This window comes from Peromyscus californicus, unplaced genomic scaffold (genome assembly GCF_007827085.1).
Source record: "Peromyscus californicus insignis strain IS unplaced genomic scaffold, ASM782708v3 Scaffold_18__1_contigs__length_77618521, whole genome shotgun sequence".
Classification (NCBI taxonomy): Eukaryota; Metazoa; Chordata; class Mammalia; order Rodentia; family Cricetidae; genus Peromyscus; species Peromyscus californicus.
In genome coordinates this window covers 57,485,239-57,505,429 of record NW_026294480.1, presented here as the reverse complement: position 1 = coordinate 57,505,429, position 20,191 = coordinate 57,485,239, and the positions used below count along the sequence as shown (strand labels likewise).

Below are 20,191 nucleotides of genomic sequence, written 5' to 3'. Positions count from 1 at the left end.
TGAGAACATGCAAAGACAACTGTCTTACAACATCATACGATCTCTGTGTTGGTACTATGGAATAGGATAGGTCCTAAGTTGAGCTAATTAGCCCAAAGGTGGACAAGTAGAGGTGTTCACTGGCTAATGAAAGCACATAATAAGAATTCAATATAGTTGAAAATAAACAACAAAGCCCACAACCCAAACATAGGCTGAGCCTTTTGCACACACCCATGCTAGATGCAGGTAAAATAAAAAAGACCTCCAGTGCTCTCTGGGACTACCCAAATGGCCCTATTTCTAGAGCCAGGTGTCATTCATCTTTGGCCACGTTCACCAAAAGCAAAATGTTCTGTTGGCTTTGGGGGCTCCAGGCTCACTACAAATTGGCACCGTAGGAAAGCTCATTCCTGACCAATAGAAAGACAACTGATCATATACAACAGTGCTCCCCCAAATCCCTCACAAGAAATAATTCAAAAGTTTTCCTTAAAGAAGAACCACTTTGGAAATCAATATGGCGCTTTCTTAGAAAATTGGGAATCAATCTCCCCCAAGATCCAGCTATACCACTTTTGGGCATATACCCAAGGAATGCTCAATCATACCACAAGAGCTCTTGCTCAGCTACGTTCATATCAGCATTGTTTGTAATAGCCAGAACCTGGAAACAACCTAGATGCCCTTCAACTGAAGAATGGATAAATAAAATGTGGTACATATACACAATGGAATACTACTCAGCAGAGAAAAACAATGACATCATGAGGTTTGCTGGCAAATGGATGGATCTAGAAAAAATCATCCTGAGTGAGGTAACCCAGACTCAGAAAGACAAACATGGTATATACTCACTCATAGGAGGATACTAGATGTAAAACAAAGATGACTAGACTGCTACTCACAACTCCAGGGAGGCTACCTAGAAAACAGGACCCCAAGAAAGACACCGGGATCACCCAATGATGGAGAAATGGATGAGATCTACATGAACAGCCTGGACATGAGTGGGGGTAATGAAGGGCGAGGGTCGAGGGAAAGAGAGCTTGGGGGAGCGGGAGATCCCAGCTGGATCAACAACAGAGAGGGAGAACAAGGACTAGGAGACTATGGTAAATGAAGACCACATGAGAATAGGAAGAAGCAAAGTGCTAGAGAGGCCCACAGAAATCCACAAAGATACCCACACAACAGACTGCTGGCAATGGTCGAGAGACAGCCAGAACTGACCTACTCTGGTGATGGGATGGCCAAACACCCTAATTGTCGTGCTAGAAACCCCATCCAATGATTGAGGGAACTGGATGCAGAGATCCACGGCTAGGACCCGGATGGAGCTCCAGGAGTCCAATTAGCGAGAAAGAGGAGGGTTATATGAGTGAGAATTGTTGAGACCAAGGTTGGATAAAGCACAGGGACAAATAGCCAAACAAATGGAAACACATGAACTATGAATCAATGGCTGAGGGGCCCCCAACTGGATCAGGCCCTCTGAATGGGTTGAGATAGTTGATTGGCTTGATCTGTTTGGGAGGCATCCAGGCAGTGGGACCGGGTCCTGTGCTCATTGCGTGAGTTGGCTGTTTGAAACCTGGGGCCTATGCAGGGTCGCTTGTCTCGGACCTGCCTGGACTGAGTCTACCAGGTTGATCTCAGTCCTCGGGGGGAGGCTTTGCCCTAGAGGAGGTGGGAATAGGGGGTAGGCTGGGGGGAAGGGGAGGGGGGGCGGGAGGGGGGAGAACAAGGGAATACGTGGCTGATATGTAGAACTGAATTGTATTGTAAAATTAAATTAAATTAAAAAATAAAGAAGAGGGAGGGGTTGTGGCCAAGTATGTCACCTCTGTTACCTTCGACCCATCTGATGCTGACTGCCTGCTCCAAGTGATATCACATGCCGCCTAGACACTCTGAGGGCCTCCTCTCTGCCTTTCTGGCTCTGGCTCTACCTGTGTCCCCTTGGTGTCTCTTCCCAACACGGCAGTCACAGAAATCCATTTTAATCACACGACAAAAGACATTGCTCCCCTCTGAAAGCCTCCTAGTTTTACTGTCCACCATCGGCTTCTCTCTACCCAGCCATACTGACCTCTAACATGTAGAACCTCTTTCTGCCTCAGTCTTTGTGCTTCTATCCTGTCTTTCTGGAATGTTGTCACCCTCACCAACATATTAAGTTCCCTTTCCAAAAATAAATAAGCAAACTAAACATGGCACTGCATAGAGCCCTGAACCATAGCATCCCTACATCACCACTCCCTGAGCAGTACCCTTGATCATATCTCCATCTGACAACATAGTACATATGAATTAACTGTTCATTGTCTGACACTCCACATGACACACCCCATGACAACTGAGACATACCCCATGTCATTTTCATCTAAATCCTAACATCTAAAAGAATATAAAACAATTGGTTAAACAGATGACTGATGGACACGCTCAGGCACAACAAAATCCTCTTCGTTAGCCTTCTCAGAACTGTCGAAATGCTAACATGGATCACGAGCCTCCAAAAAAAGGTCATGTAGCATCACCAAACTCAGACCTCAGAGCTCTTCACCAGCAAAGCATCCTCCAGAAGAATCCTTGGGATCAGCACTGGGGAGCTCTCCGGCGAGACACATCAGGAATAGAACATGATTCTGGTCCTGCCAATGAGGAGAAAGCTCGCTGGACAATGATTGAAGCTTCCTCTCGTGATCAGTGTTATTTGCACACCACAGAACAGCACACATGCCAGGAGGAGACATTGATTTGGATTTTTCTTGATCCCACTGTAGGAAGGTAAAAGCAGCTTCATGGCCAGTGTTGCTGGAGGAAGGGACTTGCTTCCATCTTTAGTGTCTAGATCCAGCAGCTGGAACTAGTCACCCAACCCTACAGGGAAATGTACGGTGTGAAGGAGAAAGGACAAAACACATCCCCCTGCAGGGGAACCTTGCTTTATCTCCCACCAGACTCTCACACAGTTCACACTGAGCTTCTACTTCACACTCATCTTGAAGAGCCCTCCTTGGCTGTAGTCGTACCGAAATTGTGTGACTCTCTGAGAAAGACATGTCTAGATTTTAATACAACAGTAGTGAAGGAACTCATCACTCAGTCTGTCAGAGAAATGGATGCTCTCCCCCGCCCCTGCCCTGCCCTGTCCAGGTCACAGTGACATTCACTCTGTTACACATTCTCTGATGCCTGGGGTCAGCAGTCCCTGCTGAATGGTGGCAGGGGAGGGTGGTCAAGGGGCCCAGTGAGAAGAAGGTACAGCCCATGCCCTAAACAGCTAATCTCAAGTAGGAACCCCCCCATCACACCTTACCAGAATACACATCACATTGCTTGGTAGGCTATACACACAGGGGTCTGGGGCATAGGCAGGGACAGGCCCATCCATTGTCCTCTTCAGCTACACGTAGAAGAAACTGCATGCTGAAGAGAAAGTGGACAGTACATTATAGTTGTCACCAGACATGAGACGATCTAACGTCACAAAAATGATTGATGACTTAGGCTTCAACAGAATGTTCAAGACATGGAGGTTTTGAGGGTTGCCCTACTTATTGGCTAGAAAAACATAACAAAACAACAAAGATACAATGAGTGGACTATTCACTTACTGGATGGAAATGCCTTCATCTGCTGAAAATGCGTTTACTTCTGATTCCTTCAAAGACAGCCCCCGCCCCACATTTCCCCAAATGCTCTCTAAAGGTAGGTAGTACCAAGCAGACCTCTTTTCCTAAAATGTTTCCTCATGCAGCATGGTACTGATACTGCACTATGGCCAGAATTCAACCGTCAGCCATTGCAGGTGTGGGGACAGGCACATATGGTGCCATCTGGGTGACATATAGCATTTATAAAATACTCCACCCACACCATCACCTTTGGCCCTCATAACTACTTCATACAGGTAGAGCACTAAGTGTGTTCAAGCCACAAGACAATGATCTCACAGTTCGGGAGGTTGGAAATCACAGTGTTGGTATGGCCTGGCTCCCTCCGAAACCCTTGGAGCTCCTCAGCTTGCCGTTTCCCAGTGTATTAGGGTGTTCACAGGTCCCCAGTGCTTCTTGTCTCTGTGTAGTTCTACTCTCCACCTCAGTTGTCATAGGACTTGCTCCCTGGGTGCCTGTGCCCAAGTTCCCCTCTTCCCATAAGTCTACCAGTCATGCTGGTTCTCCGCCTTAATGGCCGCAAAGATCCTATTTCCAAACAAGGTTGCATAGATATTGGGATCTGGGTCTCAATGCACATGTCAGGGAGACCCAATTCAACCCATAGCAATCTCAAAGAGAACTGACTGTACATGAAATAAGCTCATATTTGATCAGATTTGTGATACATGTTGCTGGTGTTTAGTCTGTACTCACTTCCCCACACATCTCCAAAATGAGACTTACAGGTCCTTCCAGCCTCAGAGACACTTGCTGCTCTTCCAGAGGACATTAATTTAGTTCCCAGCACCCACATCAAGTGCTCACAACCACCTGTAATTCAAGCTCCAGCTATCCTGTCACTCTCTTCTGGCATCTGCAGGCAGCTGAGCATGCATGACTTATGTATACATGAACACAGATCTCTCTCTCTCTCTCTCTCTCTCTCTCTCTCTCTCTCTCTCTCTCTCTCTCTCACACACACACACACACACACACACACACACACACACACACACACTTTTTTTTTATGAATAAGAAAGAACCGACTACAAGCACAAATGAAAAGAATCCCAGAACTTTCCCTGACTTCATTCTTACACTGGCCCAATCACTGAAAGCTCAGGTATCAGTCATTTGTTATAACACTATAAACAGTTACACCTTGGCAACTAATTCTCCAACACACATTGTCATTTTGAATATTCTCATGAGAACAAAATGTTAGTTAATACCATAATCATAAATTCACAAGGACCATCAAAAGGATAAAGGGAAGGACAGCCTTCACTCACAGCCCTTGCTTTCCAGTTAGCAGGGACCCTCAGCTAATCATGCTAATTCTCAGGTCAAACAGGATGATGTTGAGCTAGTGGAAAACACCAGCAGAGAGCCCAAAGTCAGCCAATCCCTCTTTATGCTAAACAACTAAATCTACTTAAAATAAAAACCACAATTAACCAAACTAACAATTTATCTCCGTTTTCTTTGTGGGAGAAATTTTGGACTCAGACAGTATATCCATAGGACCCCTAGGTCAAATAGCAAAGCATAGTGAGTCTTCAGCTAGAAAATACAGTCTTTCTTACCATGAAGGGTTAAATGCTAACAAGGAAACCCAAGGAAAACTGAATTAGTCTGTACAGAATATGAATATTTCACTCTGCAGAAGAGGATATTGTCCTACTCAGGGCTTCTCTTGCTATGATGTAACACCATGACCAAAAGTAAGTTGGGGAGGAAAGGGTTTATTTGGACTATACTTCCATACCATTGTTCATCATCAAAGTCAGGACAGGAACTCAAGCAGGCAGGAACCTCGAGGCAGGAGCTGATGCAGAGGCCATAGAGGGGAGCTGCTTACTAGCTTGTTCTCCATAGCTTGCTCAGCCTGCTTTATTTTAGCACCCAGGATCACCAGCCCAGGGATGACATCACCCACCATGAGCTAGGCCTTCCCCCATCAGTCACTGATTAAGAAAATGCCTTACAGACTTGCTTACAACCCGATTTTATGGAGGCATTTCCTTAGTGGAGGTTCCCCTTCTCAGATGACTCCAGCCTGTGTCAAGTTGGTGTAAAACCATCTAGCACAAATATGGAGAGGAACAGAATGTGAAAAGCCCCTGTGCCCAGAAACGTTTCATAAACATAGACACTAAAACGCACTTCTTGAGACCAACTTTTGCACATGTCGCTCATGTCTAATCTGGCCTTGTCTCCATCCCCCATCTCTCTATTCCCATATTCTGGCCACTGCCTCACTTCTTCTTTTATTCTTACGAGGAAGACACCATCCCCATTTCATTTCTGTAACTGTAAAGTGCATTACTTTCATCATATGACTTTGTCATTATTTCAAAAAACTAAGCATTTCAAAAACCCTGCTTTAAAATATCCTAATGTTGCTTTCTCATCTTATGATCATTTGCTGACTCTGTCAATCAAGAGGGCCAGAGCCCACCCCAGAAAGGTTTCCTGCGCTCTGTAGAGCCAAACACTTGTAAAAACATATGAAAAACAAATAGCTCTAACATTTTCCTACTTTGTTGCATAAACTAAGTGTGGATGACCTTTTCTTCAGGTGTGACTTTTACATACTTTGATTTTCTGTAAAGTTTAAAAGGATCTGTAAATGTTTTACTGACTTCAAAAACAAAATATTTTAGCTATGGGTAGTTCACATGGGTATAATGCCAACATTCAGGAGGCAGAGACAGAAGGATTGCTGCAAGTTTGAGGCCAGTCTGTTCTACATGGTGAGTCCTAGGCCAGCCAGAATTCACAATGAGACACTTTATACAAAAAAGAATAAAGAATTTAAATGTGACCAATCTTAACGGAGCACTATGAAAATAAATTCTGCAAGAAAAGTTAAAGGGCTCCTTAAGTACTCTTCATACATCTTATCCAATCAGTCCTCAATTCTTTTTTTCTTATTTAATTATAATTATTTTAAAATATGGGATGCTTCTCTAATTTTGATGTCACCCTTGAGTGGGAACCATGTTAATCTTCTCTGTGTTATTCCAGGCACAGTACATGTGCTTCCAGACAGCACATATGGAATCAGTTCTTCCCCACTCAACACATTGCTGAATGAACATGTCATTTGAGAACTATTATTTACTTGTTATATTTAGATTGTGATTTTGTAAAATCTGACTCTGGGTCAGCCCACTGATGTTTCCTAAACTGTATTTAGTGGCCTAAAGGTTAGCATTATACTCACAGAAGTAACTATATTAAACACTTAGATTTACAAGGGAAACAAGATTGTACCATTGTCCAATGCCAGAATTAAGCAAAAGCCTAATTCTCACATTTTGCAGCCCCATTTTATTCTTGAAGAAGCTTTCAAACCTGTTAGTTATTTCATTTCTGAAATGCTCACCAATTTTTTAAAAAAGAAGTTAAGTATTAGAGTTTTTTATTTTTCCATTAAACTATTTAGTCTCTTCTGTTAGCATTTAACCCCCTTATGACTTCATTTGGGGGAGCCTGCGTTAGTTCAAGGGCACAGAGTATCTCTTGAGCTCTTGTTAATCTCTGAGCATCTTCATTCTTTCGGTGTTGGGTGTGTTCTCATAGATTTCTGCTTTGTGTCATGTACACTTCAGGTACAATGATCGAGATCCCTGCTTCATGGAGTTTACATGCTAACAGTAGAAGGAAAGACAATAGGTACATGAAAACAAAGTATATAGTTTATATCTATACTATGAAAAAATAGAATAAAGCAAGGAGACTGAGGGAGAGATCAGGCTGTAGCTATAATCAGATAATTCAATTAGGGCTTGTTGAGATGAAAATTATAGGAGACGAGAGTCACTTGAAATGATATATGGAGCAAGAATGTCTGAAGCAGAAAGGAGAGAGCAGAATCCCTAAGTGAGGAGTACACGTGGGGCATCAGAGGAACAGGAGGGTTCCAATAGTGAGGCTGGCATGGAGTAACAAAAGGGATAGCAGAGGGTGAACTCACAAAGGCAGTGATTCAGGTAAGGACTTGGCTTTTACAGAGTCCTGAGCAGAGGAGAGATGTAATGTGACTTCATTCTAGGCACTGCTCCAACTACATCACTGGATCTTTGAAGGACAAGGACAGGAACAGAGATGCCGAAGATGAGTGGCTTTGGTACGTCAAGCTTTTAGACAATTGTTGGGGTGGGGGACAGCAGTAGACACGGTGAGAAGTGGTCAGATTTCAGTTCTAATTTGAAGCTAAAGGCACAAGGACTTCCTGAGGTAGGCTGAGAAGAAAGTGAGAAAGTGGAGTGTGTATTTTCCATCCACAGAGTTGAGGAAGGGTAAAGAAGCAACAGGAACTGGTGTGAGGTATAGAGAAGGGAGTTTGGCTTTTATATCTATCAGATAGCCAAGAGAGAAATGGGTACCAAGATGAAAACCAGCAGACAGGAGTCTGGGCCATAGGTAAGTACTTGGGAGCTTATGCATATGACTGGATTTTAAAGACAAAACAAGGAATGAAATCACCAGAAGAAAAGAGAACACCATGGGAGTAAGGAGACTAGAGGAGAAAAGAGGATTGCAGCCTGCTTGTGAAGGCTATGAAGCCAGGGGGAAGAGGATATGCCACCAATGTCAAATGAGAAGGGGTAAGACAAAGAGTGTGACATCATTAGGAGTTGATATGAAGACCTAACAAAGAGCTATCCAATTGTCAGGTTCTAAACAAGAGACGGAAAGGAGAAAATTTAACATAAATAATGATCAAGTTAACCACTAAAGAGAAGATGAAAAGCGAGATCTAAGGTATCATGAAGGTGGCAGCTGCCAGAAAAATAATTGTATCACCTCCTGATTTCAGGATGGGGAAGTGGGTGAACAAAGGTGAGGGATTTTAGTTCTTAACTAAGTGTAGAGGAAGGGCCCACAGATCTGAAAATCAGACTTTCAAAAAGCAGTTGCTCATGACTGCTCTGATGGAACAAGAAGAGATACTGAGAGGAATTTTAGATCCCTGCTCTAACATGAGGATGCTAGCTATCTGCTTGAGACTGTGGTGGGCCTATACAAGGCTGCATTTTCATTTTCAAAGTACAAATTACCACAAATGTCATGGCTTAAAAATAACACAAACTTATCCTTGAATAGCTGGAATCAGAAGTTAAGGTGTCAGCAGGCCATGCCCTCCTGGAAGCCCTGATGGAGAAATCTCTTCCATACCTCCCTGATTACTCGTGGCTGCTTGTGATCTTTGGCATTTCATGGATAATGATCTTTTTCTCCAATCTCTGTCTCTCTTTTACGTAGTCTTCTTGTAAGGACATGAGTCACTGCATTTAAGGCCTACCCTGCCCCCAGTATAGCCACATCCTCACTATTTTCTCTGCATAGACCCAATTTCCAAATAAAGCCATATTCTGGGGTCCTGAGAGGACATGGATTTTATGGGGGGACACTGTTCAATGCGCACAAGTAGTTTCTCAACCATCTTGGAAAGTGGAAACTGAAATTTTGTGCTGAAGCAAAAGTATGCCACCATTGCGATTAGAGATTTTCTAAGGCATGCCACTCCCAAGAACCTCCACAGAGCAGAAGTCCATGGGGAGCAAATGATAAAGGGAAGCCCTTCTTCCTCATCCAGACTCTCTATCTCCTCTTGGCCAAGCATGACATAGAGCTATCTCAGGAATCCAGGCTGTGACCACCATTTCCAGCGTGACAAACAGAATACACAAAGGTAGATTTGGAGCCTAGAGACAATTTCTTAATAATTAGCCCAGTTGCTGCCTGGAGAAGAAAGATGGGTACTGAGAAGTATCCCCTGGATTTAGCTTCAGTTCCACAACCAAATAAACACCCTGAGGAAATGCTGTCCTGTTTGTTCGTAAGTCAAGCTGGCCGCACATTTCAGCACTCTGGCCAGCTCCTTAGCCCGTACTGACAGACCTCAAAATAGTAGATGGTCATCACAAATTTGCAACCATCTACGATGCCCACACTGCTGTCTGCAGATAGTATTTACCCTATTGCCCCTCTGCAGACTTTTAATATGATAGCTGCAAGTGAGTTAAAGCAGCCTTGGAAATGAATATAACTGTATTCCAGTAAGATGCCCACGAATTAGTAAAAACGGGTGGTTAATCTTTAGACTGGGTTCTCTGGAGATAAAAGAAGAAGAAATGAAAACAGTAAAAAGAAAATCAATAAATCTGGAATAAAGTCAATGCATATTTTAGAGATGTAGACACACGTGTGAGACCTCACTGAGTTTTCTGTTTGCTTTTAAATTGAAATTTATAAAGCAAGCTGATGCTTTGAATATTAAAAATCACAGAACACAGAGTCTAAACAGAAAGACTGCAATAACGGCATTTGTTATTAGGTACGCCTGTGAATCTTAATTATGTAAATTAGCTGAGGATAATACCTAAATTGCTATGTTGTGATCTTTAAAAGCATCTTCATTTTTCATGGGAAAGCAACAACACATTCCTAAGCTAATGGGAAGCTAAAATCCCGAAAGTCAAACTGAAAAGAAAAATGCCTAAATTGTCCCTCACTGTTAGTTATTATTTGAAATTTGTGACTTTCTCTTACTTCTTAGAATTAGTTATGTGCATCCAAAATAAACAGTAAGGCAGAATTGTAAAACTCCTAAAAGAGGAAGCAACATGGAGAACGACACTCAATGAATCAACGCAGAAGAGCTGATCAGTCTAAGCAAGCTCTGCCATGAGTCTTGACTGCTCTGGGCTGAGTTTCAGTGAGACCAGAAATTTCATTTTTACATTTATGCTTCATCCCCCAGAGCCTGAAACACCCCCAGAGGAGCTTCTATATTTTGCTGAACACATTTGCAGCAGAAAATTAATCTAATGGGCATTCCACTGGATGTGTATCTGCTCAAGCAAAACCAAGGGAAGCATCAACTATGTGCATTATTTATCTTATTTTGAATAATGTTAGTTGCCGGTAAATATCAAAATAGAAAGCCAAAACTTTGATAAAAACTTGAAATATCTAAAAACAAACAGTTAAAGGATTTCTGGTCCATTGGTGGTGGTGGTGGTGGTGGTGGTGTGTGTGTGTGTATAAAATAATCATTGCAGTTTGGTGATACTTCTAAACAGTCATTGCAGTGTTATAACATAGGATCTAATTTGAAATTCAAAAAAGAAAAATAATTTTAAAATTCTTTAAAATTACTGACAACAGCCTAGCAGGTAAAGCCCGTCATCCTGAGTTTGATCTCTGAGATCCACATGGCAGAGAAGAGAACAAACTGCTACAAATTGTCCTCTGACTTTCACATGTGTGCTGTGGCAAACACACACATATACAAGTAAGTTCTTTACTTATTTAAGTAAGTAATTGCAATTAAAAATATTTTTAAAGATTTTCTTTTTTAGTCAGGGTCTCTCTATGTAGCCCTAGCTGTCCTGGAACTCACTCTGTAGACCAGGCTGGCCTTGAACTCACAGAGATCAATCTGCTTCTGCCTCCCAAGTGCTGAGATTAAAGGAGTGCATCTCAACACCTGGCAAGATTCTTTTTTTAATTCACTTGAGTGTTTTGCCCGCATGCACATATGCATACTATGTGTGTGCCTGATGTCTACGAAAGTCAGAAGAAGGCGTTGTGTCTCTTGGAACTGGAGTTACAGACAGTTGTGAGCCACCATATTGGTGCTGGGAGTGGAACTCAGGTCTTCTGCAAAAACAGTGAGTGTTCTTAACCACTGAGTCATCTCTCCAGCCCAATCAACCAAATAAATATGGACATGATGGGTTATCTTTCTTAATTTATTTTGTTGTTATTATTTTGTGTATATATGTGTGTAGTGTACATACACAAATGTTCATGCATGTGTATGCAGAGGCCAAAGGTCAGTGTTGAATGTCTTTCTCAGTTCCTCTCTACTCTAATTTTTCAGACAGGATCTCACTCTGAAACTAAAGACCACTGATGGGCAAGACTAGTTAGCCAATTAACTCCAGTGATCCACCTGCATCTGCCTCACTAGTACTGAGATAACAAATTCATGCCATCACATTCTGCTTTTTCATGGGTTCTAGGTTGCCAAACTCAGGTTCTTATGCCGTGTAGTGGGGACTTTACTTACTGGTTTATCTCTCCAATCTTTCTCATAAATTTCAATATGCAATTTGCTAATACTGGCTAGGTGTGATGCCCCATGCCTGTAATCCAAGTTCCCAGAAGGCAGAGGCAAGAGACATTGAGAGTTCAAGGCCAGGTTTAGTTTACATAGCAAATTCAAGACATACAGTGAGATCCTGCCTCAAATGGCAAAACAAGTTTGAGGAAATGTGTGTCTATGCAAAAAGGGATTTGGGTCTGGAGCACTGCTTTCTTGTAATGTGTTTGTTTTGTGCTAAGTCAGAATAATATTGGTCTCATGAATGAGCAGGGAACAGTCCTCCTCTGTTATTCCTAGAAAAGCTTCCACAAAATAGATATTACTTTATTCCCAAGTGTTTAGTAGAATATACATTAAAATTTTAGTCGCACATTTCACAAAGAATCACGAGGATTAAGTGAGCACTCAACATATATTCATTATTATAGCTAACCTATTACTCTAATCCTGTATAAGTAGTTAGCATATTAATAGCAGCCACGGGTCGCCTTATATGCCATAGGCTGAAATGCAAACCCATGTATGTTGTCCTGACGTAATGATGCTGCCAGCATCCAGAGATTAAACAAGACCAGAACAAAAAGAATTTAGATTTCTTTGCAACAATATTTATTCACCCAATTAAGACATAGTTAAGAATCACTGATATTTTAGAGAATATCACCAGTCCACTACTCAAAACATTATTTCAAAGTTATTCTTTAAATTTCTGTATGCTCAGGAAAAATGCCATGTCCTAGAGTTGTGAAGCTGGGAATAAACTCAGATGCAGATGAATAATAAAACAAGATTCCTTTTTCCTTTGTCCATCTTTCAAGTCAGTGGCTAGAAAAAGGCACAAGGACTAAATGAAGAACATTAAATAATGGATCAAAGGCACTGTCATTTTGGAAATCTATTACACTACATGCTGAATATTTTAGCAGTATTAATTATGCATCATTACACACGCCATTACCTTTTCAGACATCCCTGTATGGTTTTGCAGATTTCAACATTATAACAGAACGGGTAATGGAGCAGTGAGGCAAACCAGGTGCTATAACAAAAAGCATTCGTGTAAATGTCTAATAGAATATTAATGAACCAAACTAATGGGAAGAATTCTAGCTCTTCCAAATGTTAAGGCTTCTGCTGGCTATGAGCAGAGGATAACTGAAGCCTTCACAACCCTAAGCCAATGAGGATCACAGACACACACCAGTGAAGACCTCATAAATAAAGTCAAGGTCATGTCTCCTGTTTGGTTAATAAAGAATATTTATTGAACATCTCTCAGTAAGCTTACAAGCAAACTCTCTAAGCCAAATTACTGTCTACAGTGCTGACAGAGCAGCACAGAACACAGAGAGCCCTTTGGCTTACAGACAGAGCCTGATTTCAAACAAGCAGACACACACCAGCTAGTTGAAGCACTGTGGTCTCATGTCAGCAGTGGATTCCGTCTCTTCACTTCTGTGATATGCACCCCTTGTGCCAGGCTCAGCATAGTCTCCTGTGTCTACAGGGGGACCTTCAAGAACCCCCGCAAAAAAATTGACGTTCGTAAATAGGTTGAGGACACAGTGCCTCAGTTATGCATTGGAAGGCATTTGAGTCAGACCCGGGAAGAAAGGGAAATTTCCTTTTAGTTGGTCAGGAAAGATAATGGGGATTAGCTAAGTGAACTGCTATAAGGGCAAGCAGGACCTTATTCAGGAAGGCAAGAAGGACCCAAGAAGAGCATGGCACAAGCTGCTATAAGGGACCTTATTCAGGAATGCAAGAAAGACCCAAGAAGGGCATGGTACCAGCAGAACCTGGGAAGTCCAGCATAGTTTCTCATGAAGATGGGGGCCATTAATGATCTTTAGCAAAAGAGACGTGGCATTTTATATTTCACAAGATAACTCAGGTGAGGAAATGGATTAAAGACACTAACCAGATGTATTAGCCTAGAAACTTGTATTAATTCAAGTGAGAGGGGATGGAGGCCTGCCTGAGGCTCTGAGAAAATGGAATAGCAAGTGCCCAGCAGCACAGCCAGCATGTCACATCCCTTTCCTTTCCTTTCTTTTAAGCCCTACAGTATTGACAAAGAAACTCTCCAAATGCCCTAGTGGCTCTACGGAAAAATCTCTCTACAATACGCAAATTACAAAGAAGGATTATTTCACATGTCCACAGGGGATAGGCAATCTATTATACCTCTTTTTTTTTTATCACCTAAGGATGTTATTTCTAATAAAAATAAATGCATTTTGATTTAACATGTTTACGTTAACTATAATGAGTTTTATAACTAATCTTAGCAGAGGCTCCAAGTAAAATGGTGGGACAGAATCTACAGACATGTGATTGGGCCGAGGAGAAGAGTGTGTCCAAGGACAAACAGACTCCACTCAAGACAGAGAAAAAGCTTCAGAACTCCGTGGAGGCCCTGCTAGAATGACTTTCTTTGGTCAGCCCTGGAAACATATGTACAAGCAACATTAGACAGGCTGAGCAGGTTGTAGTTAGTATATACATACATGATACACACTATATTTTAATATATATTATATATAATTACATTATGACTCAAAAATAAAAGAAATAATAAAACCTATCTCTGAAACAAAAGAATGAGATAAGCTCATATGTACTGGTGAGGAATTAAAAAAAAATTTATTAAAATTTTGTTTCAATACAAAAAAAAAGTGCTGAGGAAAAGATGAGTGAAATATCAACAGAACAGCCAAGATGGATATAGCTCCTGGGATTGTGCTCCGGCAGGTAGAAGGAAGCAAAACCTCCTCCAAAGGTGAGCCCGGTGGCCCTGGTGAACAAGGGCCCTTGGGATAAGACCACAGCCCTCACGGGCCTTGAATACAGTCTCAGGTTTGCCTGAGATAGTGATTTCTCTGAAGATCAGGTCAGCAACCAAGAGGAATATACCAGTTCATGTGACCCTGGGCTGTGGCCGGGCGCCATCTCGACAGGAGACCTTTCTAACTGTTTAAAACTGAGCTACCTTAGGAGGCTGAGAACAACCACAGTTCAGGGAGCTTAATTTTCACATGCAAAAGTCCCAGGATGAGAGAAGACCCTGGCACTTGTAGAGAGTGACAGGGCCAAGTTGGAAAGTGCAGGCTGCCTTGCACCTGGAGGCTGAGAGCTGGTGTCAACTGAGAATAACATGGGAGTTTGATAGTCTCGAGCCTGAGACTTGTGCTCCAGCAGGTAGAAGGAAGCAAAACCTCCTCCAAAGGTGAGCCCGGTGGCCCTGGTGAACAAGGGCCCTTGGGATAAGACCACATATGGGTAGGTCAACCTCTTGAGCCACATATCTGCCTTTCACACACTGTGAGGTGAATTCCTCCAATTAATACTTAGATCTTCAAAGTATGAAGATGGGCCCTCCATCTTTCAGATCTCAGTGCTATGGCTGCTTCATACATGACCAAAACATTGGGAGACACTAATGAGCCTGAGCACCAGCCACCCGAGGATGTATGATCTGAGGAATCTCAGAAGGGGGAGAGAACCTGCCCACCTACAGACTGTGATGCCAAGTATGTCCAGTGATGGTCCCTGGTAAGCAAAGAAGGGAAGCTAATAAGGGGAATATAGCTTGGCAGACATCAGGTACCCATCAACACTAGCCTAAGCAAAAGGGGAGTTCACAAATTCAAAGGTGGCAGTGTTTGTTCACATTTTTGTTGTAACGAGTGGAAGAGGGATATACATCTCGTGGGTAGGAGTTAGGGACATTTGTGGTGGTATTGTGTTCCCCAAAATACTGTGTATCCTAATAAACTTATCTGGGGTCAGAGAACAGAAAAGCCACAATATTAAACATAGAGGACAGTCAGTGGTAGCACATGCCTTTAATCCTAGCATTCCAGAGGCAGAAATCCATGTGTTCAAGGATACAGCCAAGCATGGTGACTCACTCCTTTAATCCCAGAAAGCGAGCCTTTAATTCCAGGGAGTGGTAGCAGAAAGCAGAAAGATATATAAGGCATGGAGACCAGAAACTAGAAGCATTTGGCTGGTTAAGCATGTGACTAGTTAAGCTTCAGGCTTTCGAGCAGTAGTTCAGCTGAGAGCCATTGGGATGAGGACACAGAAGCTTCCAGTCTGAGGAAACAAGACCACTGAGAAATTGGCTGGGTGAGGTTAGCTGTGGCTTGTTCTGGTTCTCTGATCTTCAAGTGTTCACCCCAATACTTGGCTCTGAGTTTGTTTTATTAATAAGAACTTTTAAGATTCATGCTACAGACATTCTTACCCATCCAACAATGCACAGAACAGTCCTTTCAAAGAATTACCTGGTCCCAAATGTCAGCAGAATTGAGGCTGAGAAATGTTGCCTTATGTAAGTGTTCGATGGCAGCCTTCAAATCACCAAGGAATTGTGGATGACTTGTACTGACTCACTCTGAATTATACTGTGGATGAATGCCCAATTTGAGCACCTCATCATGGCCCATATGCTTCTTGTGACCACAGGCTGCACTATACCCATCTCACTTTCCTAACGATGGGCTAGCCTTGCATAAAGGAGATAGCTAGCTTGTTGACTGAGGCTGTTGACTGGCTTCCCTACCTTCCTCCTTCTTTAAAACAGAAGTGCCTCAGGCAGGGCTAGATTTTCCATGGTGACCAGGCTGATACCAACCTCCTAATCCTCCTGCTTCTGCTTCCCAAGCGCTAAGATTACAGGCATGTGCCATTGCACCCAGCTTAAAATTTGTTGAAATGTCTCTTACATTTTTTTTTTTTTTTTGGTTTTTCGAGACAGGGTTTCTCTGTGTAGCTTTGCGCCTCTCCTGGAACTCACTTGGTAGCCCAGGCTGGCCTCGAACTCACAGAGATCTGCCTGCCTCTGCCTCCCGAGTGCTGGGATTAAAGGCGTGCACCACCACCACCGCCCGGCTGTCTCTTACATTTTTAAAAGAATATTTCAATTATCTACTCAAACCTATTTCATCCTATTTTGTTAAGAAGAGAAAAAAAGATGGCCATGATTTTTTATGTATTTACTCTTCAAATACTTCAAGACAGTTGTTGAATCATGTAACTGTCTTCCCATCTCCACTTAAATTCCAGACCTCTCATTACCCCACCAGAACAAATGCCCTCCCAAGGCAACAACTAGTGAACTAACTGTAGGTTTGATGCTAGTGTTCATTATATACTGGGAAGCTACATTTATTTCACTTAGCAGAGCTGTGGCATATGAGCTAATAAGTGAATAAATAGCTAATCTTGATCTCCAGTGGACTCAAGGAAGCTTTACATGAACCAGGATTAAAAATTAAATGCCAAGAGCTATCTAAAGCTCCTCTTTTCATAGCTATCCCAATATTTGAAAGAGATGGTAAACATTTGCTAATTTTACAGTTAAGTGACATTATAAATGTTCACCGGGCATTTCCCAAATGAAATATCCTAGACAATTTTCTGGCAAGGTTGTGCATTAGAGACTTTGGGCACATTTAAAAATTCAAATAAGCACTGGAATCTACATGGATCACTAACTCCCAATTTCATTGCTTCTCAGGCATAAGAAATCGGTCTGCCTAAGGAGTACACATATGTTGTGGGGCACTATGAGAAGTTTTGTTTGGGATAAAAAAAGGCAAACACAAACAGCTAGAAACTGATACAAATCCCTCTCACATCACTGGAGGGGAAGCTGAGCTGCCAGGATGATGAGCCCCAATGGCCTGTGGGTCAAACATCAGCATAATGGTTGGCCTGAGACACTGACACTTCAAGAGGCAGACATCTCGATTCCCAATGCTGTCAGTCAAAGAGACAGGGAAAAATGTTATAAAGAGACTTTTGTGTTGTCATATGTCAGCCAGATTTGAAAATCAGTGGTTAGTTCTCCTGTGAATGCAGGAAGCCAGCCTTCCAAGCAGGCAAGCAGTGTGACCATGAGACCCTGGAAAAGGCAGTTAGCTATGTTATGGCTTTCTGAGTGAGGATGTTATAACTCATCAACAAATGGCAAGAAAAAATAAAGACCACACACACACACACACACACACACACACACACACACACACACACACACACACACTTTTACAGTAAGCTACAAACACAGTGGAAATAACTCAAAAACATCTCCAAGATTCTCAGTAACTCAGGCATGCCAACAAACTTTAATTTTAGACATAGATAATTTTATGCTTAGATTGATAAACTTCATGATATCTAATTTCAAAATCATGTAGTAACTTATTTTTTTCTAATGCATCAGATGAGGTATGATATGAACTGTGATTTTCCATCTTATTTGGGAGTTGCATTAAACAGATTTTATGTTACACCAAATGTCGGACACAATGATCAACCAATCAATGAAGTAATAATAAGATAATAATGTATAATGTATATGGTAATAACAGGAAGGTACAGAATGTCTCCCCAACCAAAAATTAGGATCAAATAAATTACTTACCCATTGTAAACCATTCCTTTAATCTTGGCTTAGATAGCCGAGTCTCACATTTAATTATATGAATCATAAGCTTTCCTCCCTGGGCCTGCTGGGAAGCTGATACTAACCTTTATATGGCTTCGTTTGTTTGTTTGATTTAGTTTTTTCAGTTATGGTCTCTGAATACAAGCTAAGCTTCTTCTGCACAGACATCCATACCCCAAAGGCTGCACCATCATTATGTCTTATGATTCACAATAATGAATGTTTAGGAACACAATTAGCTGTAATGAATTTATCAATAAAATAGGAGGACTCTGCCCCAGCAGTAACACTGCCTGCGTTCATAGATAAAGACTGGACAGTTCTTATCAACCCTCCACATGTAGATAAAAAGGCCCACGGGAAGGCATCAGCTGCTCAGTCCCACACTATTCTCTCAAAGGCTTCTGAATTATCCATAAATCAGTTTCAGTTGATAGAAAAACAATCATATCCTCAAAGTCCTGGATCACGGTAGTTAACTAAGCTTTCATCCTTAGAGCAACGGTTCTCAACCTGCGAGTTATGGCCACTTTAAGGGTCTACTGACCCTTTCACAGGGGTCATCTCAGGTATTTACATTACTATTCATAACAGTAGCAAAACTACAGTTATGAAGTAGCAAGAAAAGTAATTTTATGGTTGGGGATCACCACAACATGAGGAACTAACTATATTAAGGGGTCGCAGTGTTAGAAAGGTTGAGAACCACTGCACAAGAGTCTCTTCTGGAATCAATTCAGAATCCTTCCTCCCCACCCCCCACCATTCCCAGAAAACCTAGGCAGGGAATCCCATGGGAAACACTGATGGACAATTATCTCTAAGAACAGGAGAATATAAAAGACCATGTTAGGAAGAAGCCACCGGACTCCATCAAGTGTCTCAGCAGCCATCTTTTTTTATGTATAATAAAAATTTTATTATGTATAATAAATCTCTTTTTTTCATTTATTAGTCTATCTTATTTTTTATGCATTTCAAAGTAAAGTGCATGTAAGGGGTTGGCAGCTCCTCGGAATTATATAGAACACACCCAGACACAAAATTCTCAACACAAAGGAGATTTATTACCTGGAAGGGGCAATAATTTGTATATTGATACAAATTCAAAACTGTAATTGTTATATTGTACATATGTTCCTACTCCTATTTGAAATATTTTGTATATTGATACAAATGTAAAATTATGTTTGTCATACTGTCTCTATGTTCTACCTTTGTTTAGGATATTTTATATATTGTCATAATTTTGAGGTCATTGTCCTTCTACTGTACATCTGTTTATAGACTTGACATATGAAGCCTTAGTCTTTAGGTTATTTAGGTAGATAAGACTTATAGATTAATAGTCACCCATGCTTGTCATATCTACAGTTATGTTAGCTAGGTTTTCCAGATTTACAGAAACATATGTCAGATGGATAGATAATCTTCAAACACTTCAAAGACCTAGAGAATATGGCATTTAAGTGTTTTGATAACTTAGAATTATGTTGACGTGAGACATGATTGCTCCTGGCAGTACCGATCTACTCCCAAGAGAATGTTGGACTTCTAAGGCACTCCGTATGGAAGTTTGTTTTCCTCTGGAAGTTTGTTTTCTTCTTGGCACAAAATGGCCTGCAGGGCAAAGAGCTGCCCTTGCCTTGGCTGCTGACAGTATGCATGCTGTCCTTTCCGGACAAGCAGGACACAAGGAAAAGTGACTACTGAACCTTGCCAAGACAGGGTAAGATGGTCTTTCAAAATTCCTGCTTCTGAAAATGGTCTGTCAGTTTTTCTAGGCCTGTATCAAGAAATGGATGCCCCAACAGTGCTGAGAAACTTGAGGTGACTGTCCAGGCTGCCAGCTGTCTCTGTCTATTTTCACAATTTTTCAGAAATTGCTTGCTCTCACTTCCTGTTTTCTCAGGTAATATTATTTTCCTTCTCTGGTCTTTGACGGGGTTGAAGACTAGATAGTTA

General features: G+C 41.7%; 1 protein-coding gene and 1 non-coding gene across 3 annotated transcripts in view; both read right to left on the bottom strand.

Moving 5' to 3' along the window:
* Positions 1-20,191, bottom strand: part of Sv2c (synaptic vesicle glycoprotein 2C) — a 193,378-nt gene that overhangs the window by 156,209 nt on the left and 16,978 nt on the right. The gene's annotated exons all lie outside the window — the stretch shown is intronic.
* Positions 6,598-6,702, bottom strand: LOC128113876 (U6 spliceosomal RNA). The gene has a single exon (XR_008219684.1). It is a non-coding gene; the product is annotated as a U6 spliceosomal RNA (small nuclear RNA).